The sequence below is a fragment of the Rana temporaria genome, chromosome 1 (genome assembly GCF_905171775.1).
Source record: "Rana temporaria chromosome 1, aRanTem1.1, whole genome shotgun sequence".
Taxonomy (NCBI): Eukaryota; Metazoa; Chordata; class Amphibia; order Anura; family Ranidae; genus Rana; species Rana temporaria.
The window spans coordinates 417,003,050-417,018,700 of NC_053489.1; the positions used below are offsets into that span (position 1 = coordinate 417,003,050).

The 15,651-nt window shown below is 46.9% G+C and overlaps 1 protein-coding gene across 1 annotated transcript in view; it reads right to left on the reverse strand.

Annotated features, from left to right (window-relative positions):
- PAQR3 (progestin and adipoQ receptor family member 3) overlaps window positions 1-1,720 on the reverse strand; it is a 34,792-nt gene extending 33,072 nt beyond the window's left edge. Inside the window, exon 1 of the mRNA XM_040324994.1 lies at window positions 1,626-1,720. The gene's annotated coding sequence lies outside the window, so the exon portion shown is untranslated. The remainder of the gene's footprint in view (window positions 1-1,625) is intronic.
- Between the last annotated feature and the right edge of the window lie 13,931 nt (window positions 1,721-15,651).

Below are 15,651 nucleotides of genomic sequence, written 5' to 3' on the forward strand. Positions count from 1 at the left end.
GTTGAATCAAGACATAAAATGTTATGCTAAACTTATTGCTAATAGGCTTCAACCAATACTCCCTTGTGTAATTCATACAGATCAAACTGGTTTTGTTAGGTTTAGAGAGACTCGAGACAACACTAGTAAGACTCTCATTAATCACCCTAGTGCACAAACAACAAATCCCAGTGTGCCTGCTTTCAATCAATGCCGAAAAGGCATTTAATCGCTTAACCACAAACCCCCAAACATTATACAGTGGGGAAAAAGTATTTAGTCAGCCACCAATTGTGCAATTTCTCCCACTTAAACAGATGAGAGAGGCCTGTAATTGTCATCATAGGTATACCTCAACTATGAGAGACAAAATGTGGAAATAAATCCAGACACTCACACTGTCTGATTTGGAAAGAATTTATTTGCAAATTATGGTGGAAAATAATTATTTGGTCACCTACAAACAAGCAAGATTTCTGGCTCTCACATGGGGGGGGTTTGCGCTGATCGATTTTCAGAGGATGCCCACACTGGACCACCAGGGATGCCCACCACAGGTATGCCACCCTAGACCACCAGAGATGACAATCACAAAAAAAGGATGCAGATCAGTGCCCACAATGGATGCCAAACAATGGGCATCACTGATTGGCAGGCATTAGTACAAAACATACATTAGTGCCACCTATCAGTGCCCATTTATGCCCACCCGTTCCGCCTATCAGTGCCCACCCGTTCCGCCTATCAGTGCCCATCCATGCCGCCTATTTGTGAGGAACATTACTGGGCAGATCACCTAGCGAGGAACATTACTGGGCAGATCACCTGGCGAGGAACATTACTGGGCAGATCACCTGGCGAGGAACATTACTGGGCAGATCACCTGGCGAGGAACATTACTGGGCAGATCACCTGGCGAGGAACATTACTGGGCAGATCACCTGGCGAGGAACATTACTGGGCAGATCACCTGGCGAGGAACATTACTGGGCAGATCACCTGGCGAGGAACATTACTGGGCAGATCACCTGGCGAGGAACATTACTGGGCAGATCACCTGGCGAGGAACATTACTGGGCAGATCACCTGGCGAGGAACATTACTGGGCAGATCACCTGGCGAGGAACATTACTGGGCAGATCACCTGGCGAGGAACATTACTGGGCAGATCACCTGGTGAGGAACATTACTGGGCAGATCACCTGGTGAGGAACATTACTGGGCAGATCACCTGGCGAGGAACATTACTGGGCAGATCACCCGGTGAGGAACATTACTGGGCAGATCACCTGGTGAGGAACATTACTGGGCAGCTCACCAGATGAAAAGCAATGAAGAAAAGCGTAGAAAAGGAATGCTGCCAGCTGTAATATAACACACGTTTCCTTTAATATGAGATCTCTTTGTAGAGGACGATACATGATGAATGAGAGAAGCAGAGAGAGATTGGGTAGAAAGTGACAGATGGGAGCGGTATGTGTACAGTGGAGACTCTTTTGGAGTCACGTGACTGCCCCAGGATTGGTCAGTTGTCACACAATACAAGGATGAAGAGATAATGGGTAGGATTACAGCGACATAAGTGTACAGGTCTGTGTGGCACTAGTGCCCGCTATCCGCTCCTTGTGCCCACTGCTGTCCCTTACCTAGATCTCCGTATGGAACACTGGCCCATCCGGGTCCGGTCTGTCTGCCAGTCGCGCCGTCCTTTTCCCTGACGTCATCGCGCTCTGAATGGGGAGGAGCTGGCGGTGTGTGAGCGATGACAGGCAGCGCTGCTATTATCTATTATCAGTGTAATGTGAATGGAGAGGAGCTCGTACTGACTTCATTGGTGGTACAAAGTGTGTGATGGGAACATTAGGGAAAGTACACATCGCCGCACTGATATACAATGTGCAGCTTGTCTCTGATCTCTATCCCCTCTTCTAGTTGTGCTGTAATGATAAAGATCCTATATTATGGAGTCATACTAAACTTCTATCCAAGTATATATTCTTACCTCAATTCCCTTCTATTGCTCTCTGCCTCCTCCACATCTCCAAATTCCTTTTTATGCTATCCCACTTTCTGTTAGAGGGTGGCTATGTTCCTTCTCTGTGATCCTCATAGGCGTGCGCACAGGGTGTGACGGGTGTGCCTGGGCACACTCTAATCCGGGGATCACCTTTCAATTGTGATCTACCTGTAGGCAGGTGATGTGTAGATCGGGGGGCGTATCGTGAAATGAGTGGGCCCCTGTGCAAGATAAAAAGTGGGCCCTAGGGAGCGATGAAATCATCACGGCACCAAGGTTGATATGGTGTCAGGGTGATTGAAGCGGATTGTTTCTATCATTACATTGTAATATATAATGACGTGGTTCAACTCACCATAGTGCAGAATCAATGGGAGCCCTGGGCATGTCACTTGCCACATCTCCTGCCACCAGATGCAGCTTGTCACTTGCCACTGTCGCCTGTCACAAGATGCAGCTTATTACTTGCCACCGTTGCCTGGCACCAGATGTGGATTATTACTTGCCACCAGATGTGGATTGTCACTTGCTACATCTGCTGCCAACAAATGTGGATTGTCACTTGCCACTGTCGCCTGGCACCATTTTCAGATTGCCCCATCACCTGCCACCAATTGCAGATTGTCACTTGCCACCATCACCTGCCACCTGATGCGGATTGTCACTTGCCTTGTCACCTGCCACCAGATGTGGATTGCCACTTGCCACGTCACCTGCCACCAGATATGGATTGCCACATCACCTGCCACCAGCTATGGATTGTCACTTGCCACGTCACCTGCCACCAGATATAGATTGTCACTTGCCACGTCACCTGTGACCAGATATATATATATTTGTATTCTTTTTTTTTTTCACAATAATTGGAGGGGGTAGCAGAGGATGTCAGTAGGGCAGTGGACTTTGTCAGCAGTTCTTTGTTTTTATTATTTTATCTATTACTTTTTACACTTTGTTGTTTATTATTTTTTTCAAATAATTTTTAACCACTTGACCACTGGGCACTTAAACCCCCTTAATAACCAGACCAATTTTCAGCTTTCGGTATTGCGCAGGGGGTATTGCAGAGTATTGTGCAGGGGGTATTGCAGAGTATTGTGCAGGGGGTATTGCAGAGTATTGCGCAAGGGGTATTGCAGAGTACTGCGCAGGGGGTATTGCAGAGTATTGCGCAGGGGGTATTGCAGAGAATTGCGCAGGGGGTATTGCAGAGAATTGCGCAGGGGGTATTGCAGAGTATTGCGCAGGGGGTATTGTAGAGTATTGCGCAGGGGTATTGCAGAGTATTGCAGGGATGGCTGAGCAGGGATGGCTGGATTTGTGACTGCAATAGTCACAGATCCAGCCACAGCACTGCTGACACCCGCTCTTTCCTCTCACACTGTACCGATCGGTACTGAGAGAGGAGGGAGGAACCGGCATCATCAAATGACGCCGGTTTGTTTACATGTGATCGCTCCGTCATTGGACGGAGCAATCACGTGGTAAATGGCCGCTATCAGCGGCAATTTACCGCGATCCGTGATGCGTCCAGAGGACCCGGCGGTCAAGGACACTCCCGTGTGCACGCCTCAGGGGGCACGCGGGAGCGCGATTCTGGGAGAACGTCCATGGACGTTCTCCCAGAGTTAAGGAACCACCTTGTAGCCGTAATTCGGCTATGGGGCGGTAATTAAGTGGTTAAATATATTTTTTCACAGTGCTTCTCAGGAAGGGGGTGGGGGGTATGGGGCAGTAGACAGTGTCATTAGGGCAGTGAATGGTGTCCGTTGTTTTTTATCAGCGCTGTTAGTGGGCTTTGGTGAGATATCAGGGGTCTATCCCAGGGACGTGCAGTCAGGAGAGGTAGATAAAGGCAGAGCCTCACCTGCCATAAACATAAAAATAAAAAAAACGAGCTTTGAGGGTCGTAGCTCGACGACCTGGGGCTCCTACGACCTATAGTTTCAGTGATACGGACTCTTAGCGCAGCCTGTCAGAAAATACATGCAGAGCGGCCAGTTTAAATGTTTGCAGCAGACTGAGAGGTTGAGCTCACAGTGCCTCTTCTCACTTCTTGTCAGAAGCACTGAGCTCAATGGACAGCTTGGAGTCTTTGACCAATGGTAAAGTACCGTTAGCCCCAGCTGCCCAATAAAAATGTTGCAGTAGAGGCACGCCCCTCACTCAGGGCCGTCTTTAAGGCAGGGCAAAAGGGGAAGCTGCCCTGGGCCCTCTCATTGTTGTGGGGCCCAAAGCAGCTGCCTCATACTTGCCAACTATCCTACTTTATATTCCTTTGTCCCTTGAAGTTTTAGTCCTGTGCTGTGTCCTGATATCTCAGTGTAAAGTGCTGCTACTAATGCTGCCCAGCTCTGCCTTATTGTTGTGTACAGATGACTCACCTGCAGACCCTGGGGCAGATTTATCAAGGGGATACGACGGCGGATCTCCTGATCCGCCGTCGTATCTCTGAGATCCCACGGTCGGATCTATGCGACTGATTCATAAGAATCAGTTCCGCATAGATCTCCCTTAGATCCGACTGGTGTAAGTGCCTTACACCAGTCGGATCTTAGGCTGCAATCTACCGCCAGCCGCTAGGTGGCGTTGCAGTTTTTTACGCGTCGGATATGCAAATGAGGAGAACCGCCGATTCAAGACCGAACGCCCGCCCGTCGCTTTTTTTTTTTTACGTCGTGTGTGTTCGGCTTTTTCCGGCGCATAGTTACCCCTGCTATATGAGGGGTAGCTAATGTTAAGTATGGCCGTCGTTCCCGCGCCGAGATTCCAATTTTTACGTCGTTTGCGTAAGTCGATCGGGAATACGGATGGCCGGAATTTACGTAGCCGCCGAAAACATTGACGTCCTAGCGACGTCATTTGGAGCATGCGCACTGGCAAATTTCGCCGGCGACGCATGCGCAGTTAAATCGGCGCGGGAACGCGCCTGATTTAAATTGTACACTCCCCCTAGCCGCGGAATTTGAATTCCGCCGGGGGAGTTACGATCCGACGGTGCAATTTTCGAGGTAAGTGCTTGGTGAATCATGCACTTGCCTCGCAAAATTGGACCAGCGGATCGAAAATCAGATAGATTAGCGGATCTTTAGATCCGCGTAATCTATCTGAATCTGCCCCCCTGTGTTTACATGTAAATAACATTCATATGCAAATAACTGGAGTATTCATATGTAAATAGCGGCGGCCAGCGGCATTGATATGTAAATAAAGGTGGCATTCATATGTATATCATGCCCCTCTGCAGTGAGGAGATGATGTGCTGTAACCACTAGCAACCAATCAGTGAGTAGTATTACTTACAGTAATCTCTAGCAACCAAACAACAAGCAGAAACCATGTGCTGTAACATCAGACCCCCCCCCCCCCCCCCCCCGTTGTGTTCTGGGGAACACACAGCTCTGTTGTGGAAATTTCTATAAATGTATGTTGTCAGATGTCCCCCCAGTGTCGATTTTGCTGTAATGCGCTCAAGTGAGCATATTCACGCATACAGACGTTGGTGGAAGGCCATTGGCGCAAACACCTTTTCATGGACACAGCAGATTTGCAAGCTCCTTTTAGGGATGTTCATTTATGCCTCAGCAAGGGACTGGCCACTTCTTGTCGACTGCATTAAATGACTCCGAGTGGACAGATCTGCGTACATGGAAACTGTAGCATAACTATACGAAAATTAAGGTTATCTGATCCATGATTTAGTATGGTTTGCAACATTGTCTTTGGTTTGGTTTGCACACGGCTTTGTGCAGTGACCATGCTGTCTGATTCCTTTGTCTCTCACAGAGCATGGTCACTGCCCCCAGCCGTTTGCACACACCACTACTAGCATTGTTTGAATCACATGTCTGTGATTGGTTCTTTTGAAAGTATACAAAATGTCTGATTGGCTGTTTTGTGAAGCCACACCTTTTGTTACTGATGTTGACCCTATAAATAAACAACCATCAGGCTGCTCCAGGTCAGTGATGGCTGGGAGCGATGGATGAGAACAGATGGTGTGATGGTCTCTTGACTTGAATGGATGGGCAGGGAATGGATGGTGAGTGAACTTATTTAGCTTTAAGATGGCTTATTTTATTAAGACGAATTCTGTGCTATTTAGCACAGGGCAAAATGGCGGTGTGCTCTGCATACAGCCCATTTTGCCGTGTCAGCTCCCAGAACACAGCGGAGACCAGTGAGCACGGCGCACATGACTCGCGCATGTGCCGTAGGGAACCGGCCAGTGAAGCCGGAGCGCTTCACTTACTGGTTCCCTCACAGAGGATGGCGGTGGGGGCAGCAGAGTGACAATCGCTCGTCCTCTGCTGCCAACGGCACTGGACTCCAGGACAGGTAAGTGTGCTAATATTAAAAGTCAGCAGCTGCAGTATTTGTAGCTGCTGGCTTTTAATATTTTTTTTTCGGCAGACATCTGCTTTAACTAGAATGAAAAAACATGTGTTTATGGGTATAAGATTTACCCATAATCCCATGTTTTTCTCACACAGTTAAGAGGGAGAATGAGAATCTGCTTCTGTTGAAAAGGTACTGTTATAATCAAGCTAAATCATATATTATTATCCTATATGTTATAAGATAATATTTTTATTAGTAATAAAAATGCCATAAAACTATCCCCTATTTTGTAAACGCTATCAATTTTGCGCAAACCAATCGATAAACGCTTATTGCAATTTTTTTTACCTAAAAATAAATTAGAAGAATACGTATCAGCCTAAACTGAGGAAAATGTTATTTTTTTTTATATCTTTTTTGGGGATATTTATTATGACAAAAAGTAAAAAATATTGAATTTTTTTCAAAATTGTCGCTCTATTTTTGTTTATAGCGCAAAAAATAAAAAAAACCGCAGAGGTGATCAAATACCACCTATTGGAGTGGGTTTTGACCTCTAGCACTGGCTTTCTGAACGGAGCACAGCTCATTCTCCTCACAGTTTTTACCTCAAAGTTTTTGCCTTACAGTTTTTTCCTCACACACACGCTGTGTATACAAGGAAAATGCGGTGCTGTGCGGTCTCCCTCTGGGTGGTGAGTCCCCTGGGTAACCCCCCGGACGGTGCAGCAAGGAGGCTGGACTTCTTAAGTGTTTTTCACTTAGTCCCTGAGGGCTGTCAGTGGGTAACATGGAGTCAGTATCTGGCCTTTCTTCCCCTAAATTGCCAGAGGCAGCAAACGGTGCCAGTGAAGAAGCAGTGTGCGGGCTTCTGGGGAATGCTCTGACTCAGATTCGAGCCTGGCTGCGGCTCAGGACCCCGGTTCTGGTATGTCAGAGGATGCGGACCAGGACTTCCCTCGTCTGGGTCAGTGCAAGACAGGGCACTTGTGAGTGCACTTATTGATGCTATGAGGGACTCTCTCAAGCTGGAAGATGCAGCTGGGACTTCCACAGAGGGGTCGGTCTCCTTTTGGTCACACAAATCTAACCGCTCTGTTAAAGTTTTTCCTTATGTTACTTTCTTTGATAAGTTCATAGATAAGGAATGGGAACAGCCGCAGAAGTCCTTTGTGGTCCCTCAGCGCGTGTCGGTCCATTATCCTTTTGAGGAGAGCCTTTTGAAAAAATGGGCCTCTCCTCCGGTCTTGGACCCCCCGGTCTCTCGGCTAAATAAGGTAACCACTCTCCCGGTAGAGGGGACCTCTGCCTTTAAGGACCCTACTGATATGAGATCTGAAGCGGTGACCCCCTCCATGTTCACCATGCTGGGGTCAGCGTTGCGACCTATATTGGCTGATGATCCTGGACTCCACGGATCCGAAGGTCTTCCTTCCTTTGGAGAAGTTGCAGACACTCCAGTCGGCCGTGAAATTGTTAGCATCCCGCAAATGGTCGTCTCTCCGTTTTTGCATGCGGGTTCTGGGCCTTATTGTGATCTCCTTCGAGGCAGTTCTGTATGCCCAATTCCACACTCGAGTATTGCCGAAGGAGATCCTGTCCAAATGGAACAAATCTCTGTTGTCTCTGGATGATCAGATTCAGGCAAGTCACCTGGTCAGGGCTTCCCTGTGTTGGTGGCTGATATCCCCGGCTCTTCTGTCTGGGAGGTCGTTCCTTCCTTTCAATTGGACTGTGATCATGACAGACGTCAGCCTCACAGGTTGGGGGGGGGGGGGTCTGGGGGGTCCAGTCGGCCCAGGGTCGCTAGACTCTGGACAAATCCTGTCTGCCGATCAATGTACTGGAACTTCGAGCGATCAGGCTATGCCTCTCCTCGTGGTCGGAGAGGCTACAGGGTCATCTGATCAGGATCCAGTCGGACAACGCCACAGCGGTGGCTTATGTCCACCATCAGAGGAGAACAAGGAGCTCGAATGCAGCATCGGAGGTCGCTCACATCCTGTGGTGGGTGGAAAGGAGCGTGCCAACTCTGTCAGCCATTTACATTCCGGGCGTAGAAAACTGGCAGGCGGACTACCTAAGTCGCCAGATGCTTGATCAGGGGGAATGGTCGTTAAATCCAGAGGTGTTTCAACTCCTTTGCGGGAGGTGGGGCACACCGGATGTGGATCTCTTGGCTTCTCGACTCAATCGCAAGGTGTCGAGGTTCCTGGCCAGGTCCAGAGATCCCTGGGCAGACGCGTCAGACGTGGGGTCGGTATCCGCTAATTTATACCTTTCCTCCACTGAAGTTGCTTCCTGGTCTGCTCCGCAGAGTAGAGGCAGAGGGAATCCCAGTGATTCTAATCGCTCCGGATTGGCCCCGGCATCCCTAGTACGCCGACCTCGTGCACCTGGTGGCGGATGCACCCTGGCGGCTACCAATGAGGGAGGACCTTCTGCCTCAAGGTCCCATACTTCATCCTGCTTTACAGTTGCTGGCTTTAACGGCATGGCTATTGAAAGCCAGGTACTAAGGGACCGAGGTCTGTCGGATTCGGTCATTTCAACCATGCTGAGGGCACGGAAGTCTTCTTCGTGGAAAATCTACCATCACACTTGGAAGGCCTACATCTCCATGTGCGAGGAGATGGAGTGGCGTCCACGGACGTATTCGGTTTCCAGGGTCCTGCTGTTTTTACAGCGTGGAGTGGATCAGAAAATTGCCTTAAGCACCATTAAGGGACAGATTTCAGCCTTAGCTGTTTTGTTTCAACGTCCCTTGGGGACCCACTCGCTGGTAGGTACTTTTGTGCATGGGGTTCGACATGTGCATCCACCGCTTCCTCCGTGGGATTTGAATCTGGTGCTCTCGTCTCTTCAGGAGCCCCCTTTTGAGAACATCAGAGATATTCCTCTCTTGACGCTCTCTCAGAAAGTGGCTTTTCTAGTAGCCATTGCATCTGTCAGACGTGTTTCTGAGTTGGTGGCCTTGTCTTGCAAGTCTCCTTACTCGGTCCTCCACAAGGATAAAGCGGTGCTACGCCCGCAACCTTCCTTTCTTTCGAAGGTAGTTTCAGCTTTTCACCTGAACATTGTACTTCCGTCCTTGTGTCCTCGACCGCCGCATCCCAAAGAGGCTGCGCTACATACCTTGGATGTGGTACGTGCTCTGCGGGTGTATCTGTCTGCCACGGCTTTGTTCCGGAGGTCGGACTCACTGTTTGTGGTGGTGTCTGGTGGTCTCGCTGGCCACTATTTCTCGTGGATCAGGCAGACCATCATCCAAGCCTAAGCCCTTAAGGGGCAGGCGCCTCCTTTTCCTGTTTTCCTGTCAGGGCGCATTCGACCAGGGCCATTGGTGCTTCCTGGGCTTTCAGACATCAGGCGTCTGTTTCACAAGTGTGTAAAGTGGCGACCTGGTCCCAAATGTCAAGATTTAAGGATCTGTGTCCGTCCATGGACGATATGAGAAAATAGGATTTTTTTTTTGTACTCACCGTAAAATCCTTTTCTCTGTCGTCCATGGACGGACACAGCACCCACCCCTCCTTTTTAAGTTTGTACTGCTTTTTGACGAACTGAGCTGCATGGGGCAGGGTGAGGGGTTATGACCGGAGGGACTGCCCCTGGGCGGGGCTGTTCAACTCTGTTAAAGTTACATGTTTTAAGATAACTAACATGTTCTGCCTAGTCCTCTCCTATGAACAGGAACATAACCCAAATGTCAAGATTTAAGGAGCTGTGTCTGTCCATGGACGACAAAGAAAAGGGTTTTATGGTGAGTACAAAAAATCAAATTTTTTCACCTTAATGCATCCTATGCATTAAGGTGCAAACACATCCGATAATTACAGGCCCCCAGCCACCCGGTTTACTTACCTGAGCCCTCGAAAATCCTGTGTCGAGAACCTGCTGGATCTCGGCACGGTCTTCTTGGCTCTTCATTGGATAGATCGATAGCATCGCAGCCATTGGCTCCCGCTGCTGTCAATCAAATCCAATGACGCGGGCGCCAGGGGGCGGGGCTGAGTCTGGCATTCGTGTCTATGGATGCAAATGCAGGACTCGGGAGCGCGCCCGCAATGTAACCCCCTTGGGTAAGCGCTTTCCAGAGGGGGTTATCTGAGGCGGGAGGAGCCGCCCAGGGACCCCAAAAGACAAGGATCGGGGCCACTCTTTGCAAAACGAGCTGCACAGTGGAGGTATGACATGTTTGTTTTTTTAGTTTTTTTTAATATTTGAACCTTTACTGCAAAACATGCATAATATCAAACATATTAAATCATAAAATTAATTTACCAGCACAATGGACATTTTTAAACAATAACAGATGAAAAGTGCCACACTATATTGAAGTAACCAGTGTGATATGACACATATAAATGAAGTGCTTGAATGACCTTGTGCAAAACGAAAATATCAAACATATGGAATAAAAGATAAAAAAGTCCATTGTGCTGGCAAAGCAAAATCCTGTGATGGTGCTCCAAAGTTGACACGGTGACAACAAACTTGTGCCCCCCCCCCCCCCGTGTGAATCTGCTTACCTCAGGGCGTTTGACCACACACCTAAGTTTGGTCATAAAGCGCTTGTGAGCCACCCCTGGGTTCTATGTGAAAGAAGCTCTTTGGGATCCTGAGAGATCCAGCAGTAAGTTCCTCCGTCCATATATAAAAATAAAGTCTAAATGGTGTTTTATCATATTTTATTTATAAAACATCAATCTGAGTACTCACATCTTCCAGGCGCTAAAGCACACCACTCTATAGCAGATAAAAGGAATAAACAATGAGATAGCTTAACCACTTCATTACCCGCGAATTGTCATATGACGTCCGCAGGAGTGATCTCCTATCCTGGGCAGGCGTCATATGACGTCCTGGGCTTCCCGGCTGCCTAGGGAGCGGGCGCCGTGTCACTCGGTACCCGTGCAATTTCCGCCGGGCACCCGCGATTGCCCGTAAACACAGAAGGACCGTGGATCTGTGTGTGTAAACACACAGATCCACGTCCTGTCAGGTGAGAGGAGACCGATGGTGTGTTCCTAGTACAGAGGAACGCAGATCGGTCTCCTCCCCTTATGAGTCCCCGCACCCTACAGTTAGAATCACTCCCTAGGACACACATTTAACCCTTAATCGCCTCCTAGTGTTAACCCCTTTCCTGCCAGTCACATTTATACAGTAATCAGTGCATATAGCACTAATCGCTGTATAAATGTGAATGGTCCCAAAAAATTTTCAAAAGTGTCCGATATGTCCGTCGCAATGTAATGGTCACAATAAAAATCGCTGATTGCCGCCAGTACTAGTAAAAAATAAATAAAATAAAATGCCATAAATCTATGCCCTATTTTGTAGACGCTATAACTTTTGCGCAAACCAATCAATATACGCTTATTGCAATTTTTTTACCAAACATATGTATACATATCCATATTGTGTTTTTTTTCAAAATTGACGCTCTTTTGTTTATAGCGCAAAAAATAAAAACCGCAAAGGTGATCAAATACCACCAAAAGAAAGCTCTATTTGTGGGGAACATTTCCTTTAGGTACAGTGTTGCATGACCGCGCAATTGTCAAAGTGCGACAGCGCTGACAACTAAAAATTGGTCTGGGCAGGAAGGGGGCCACTAAAGTATTTCTCCACATTTATGCTAAAGGCACTTACAGGTTTCAAAGGCACTGGCTCTAGATCTCAAAGTGCGGCTTGCCTGAACTTCTGATAGGGGAATGCTCACGCTTAGTATATCACACAAAAGTCACATGTAACAGGCCTAAAGGGACAGTGCAGTCTTGAGCTGCTGTCATTCTGTCTGCTTGGAGGAGGGGGGGGGAGCAAGAGAGTGGCTTGCCATCTCTAGCTTTGGGATTATCTGTTCAAGATCAAGCACACAGCATAGGAGCATTATGCTAATACACACAACCGTTTTTCGGGTTCTAAAAAATTAAGTTTTTAAGGGTCTAGAACAAATGACATTTTTTTTCAACCCGATCATTAAAACGGCCTTGCCTACACACGATCGTGAAAAAAAAATGCTCTGGCAAAGCGCGGTGACGTACAACACGTACAACCGCACTAAAAAGGGGAAGTTCCATTCGGATGGCGCCACCCTTGGGGCTGCTTTTGCTGATTTTGTGTTAGTAAAAGACGATTTGCGCTTTTCAGTCTGTTACTGCGTGATGAATGTGTTTACTCCATTACGAACGCTAGTTTTACCAGAACGAGAGCTCCCGTCTCATAACTTGCTTCTGAGCATGTGCGTTTTTTTCACGTCGTTAAAGCCCACACACGACCATTTTTTACAACCTTAAAAACGACAATGCTAAAAACGTTGTGAAAAAATAGAGCATGTTCGAAATTTTTAATGGCCATTTTTTAGATCGTGAAAAATGCTCTGGAGCCCACACACGATCATTTTTAATTACATTTAAAAAAAACGTAATTTTTTAGAACCCGAAAAACGGTCTTGTGTACGCGGCATTAGTCTGTAGTCCCAGTTGGGAGCATGCATGCAAAGGTTTCTATAGCAAGGCTCAATAGGATCCTGGAAGTCAAGGTAGTCTAATGCTGCGTACACACGACCGTTATTCGGGTTCTAAAAAATTACTTTTTTTATGTCATTAAAAACGTTCGTGTGTGGGCTCCAGAGAATGGCCATTAAAAATGTTGAACATGCTCTATTTTTTCACGACGTTTTTAACGTTGTCGTTTTTAAGATTGTAAAAAATTGTCGTGTGTGGGCTTTAACGACGTGAAAAAAACGCACATGCTCAGAAGCAAGTTATGAGATGGGAGCGCTCGTTCTGATAAAACTACCGTTCTTAATGGAGTAAGCACATTCAATTCATCACGCAGTAACAGACTGAAAAGTGCAAATCGTCTTTTACTAACACAAAATCAGCAAAAGCAGCCCCAAGAGTGGCACCATCCGAATGGAACTTTCCCTTTATAGTGCCGTTGTACGTGTTGTACGTCACCGCGCTTTGCCAGAGCATTTTTTTTTCACGATCGTGTGTACGCTGCTTTAGGATACCAGAAAGCTGGGGCATCAATCCTGGGACCAGTTGAATTTGAAGGAAATGCAAGGTTTAAAAGAAGAAATAGCAGCAGACAAGGTAGATGCTGAGGTCAGCACCTGTAATTGTTTTTAACACTATAGTTTTTTAAAGCGTTTATTACCCCAACACTTCATATTCCTAATTTATGCCTGCTGTACCATGTATTCGTATGAAAAAGTATTCTGTTCTCTTTGTGTTGCTTCCCTTATGTGAAATCCATGGCGTTCCTGTCAGTCCCTCTGCTTTCCTGTTAAAAACTGACCACACTAAGCAGGAGAGCACACTGTGGTCAGTTTTCTAGCAATGCTGGGAGCCTGCTCTCCTCCAATGATCAGACATGTCCCGACGCCCCCACTGCACAGTCATTCACTGACAAGCTCAGTCTTCTGCTTCTTCTTTCCCCAGCTCTTATGCAGCTGAGAACAGAGGGAAGGTGTTCATTTAAAAAAAAGGGAAGATTGGTATTTATAATGTTTTTTTGTTTTTTTTATAGCTATACAAAAATGTTTTGCCTTTCATTACTATTTCAAACTGAATGGATTGTTTTACAACGTGATTGTTTACAATCACTTTAAGCATGGGCGTCCGCTCATAGGGGTAAGGGGGGGCGAGTGACCCCCCCTGGAATCGGCAAGGGTCTGCCATGCTCGCATCTGTAGCTGTGCTGACTCTCTCTGTGTTTGTGCGAGTCAGCTCCACAGCTGTTGCAAGATCAGTGTCACTGAGTTACAGAGCTCTTTACTGCCACCTCTGGCTGCTTCCTGTATGTGCGCCCTCGTGTTTGCTTTGCTGCCTGTAATGTATTTTCAAAGGGACATGTGGAAACAGGACTTGGAAGAAGGAAGACCACCGTGACCTTACAAGTGGGGGCTGTGAGTACAAGTGAAGGGAGAAGGCTGTTTGTGTACAGGGGGGGGGGGGGCTGACATATATACAGATGAGGGGGGCAGCTGGGTGCATACAGGTATGATCAGTGAAGGGGGGTGCCAGATATAGGAAAGATCATATCATCTGCCCTGTCCTGTATACAGCTATATACACCCATCTTCCTTCCTGTATTCCTCCATCATCACTGACTGCATATATACATCATCTGTCCTGTATATAGAGCGGTATATACCCACCTTCCTTCCTCTATATACCAATGCCATCCATCCCTTCTATATACACACATACTGTACACCCTCTGTGCTGTACATTTGATCAGCATAGTGAGGCTGCATATCATGGGCACATGCCTGCGCTTTATGGGATAATGACTAAGCCCCTCCCCTTCATGACATTGTCAAAGAAACGGAGCATAGGTGACCGTAAAATTATGCCCCCCCCCCCCTCCTGGAAAAGGTTCTGCGGACGCCCATGACTTTAAGTGGTTCTAAAATCAAGGTATTTTTTACCTTAATGCCTTTAATGCATTCCCACCCCACTGCCTCCACCCGCCCCCCAAAAACATACCTGACGCCTCTCTCGATCCAGAGCTGTATCTGCCAGCAGCCTTGCATTCCTCTTTTCCTGGATTCACAGTCTTCTCAGAGAACATTTCTGTTTTAAAAATCCTTTTTTTTTTTTTTAATTGGTCTTATGTAATTATTCTAATTTTTGAGATACAGAATTTGGGGTTTTCACTAGCTGTAAGCCATAATCATCAAAATGAAAAGATTTTTTTTTGAATGATATCACTCTGTGTGTAATGAATCTGTAAAATGTATGAGTTTCACTTTTTTAATTAAATTACTGAAATAAATTACCTTTTTAATGATATTCAATTTTTTGGAGATGCACCTGTATGCACGTCTTTTTGTGATAACCTACTGGAGTACCCACTGTAGGGTAGCCTTGTCTGTGGTGAACAGCCTAACCTGAGCCAGTGGGCTCTTCAATTTTTTTTTGCCCTCTCACTACCTTGTTAAAAATGTATTTCAAAATCCCATTGCCACTTGGATGCTTTTTTTTTTCACTGGAGTAAATTTTGCTTAGCACCTACTTTATGTCCCAGGTCACTACACATTTGTTTCTCTTGTAATTTGGTGTCCAATTTTTGTCGCAATGCGGTACAACTGGCTAGGATTAATTCAGGACACAACGGGGCAGATTCACAAAGATCTGCACCGGCGCAGCGTATCTGAGATACGCTATGCCACCGTAACTTACCTGGCTTTGGTTTGAATCCAGAAAGAAGTTACGGCGGCGTAGTGTATCTCTCGCGGCGTAAGGGTGCGGAATTCAAATGCGGCGAGTAGGGGGGCGTGTTTCATTTAAATGCAC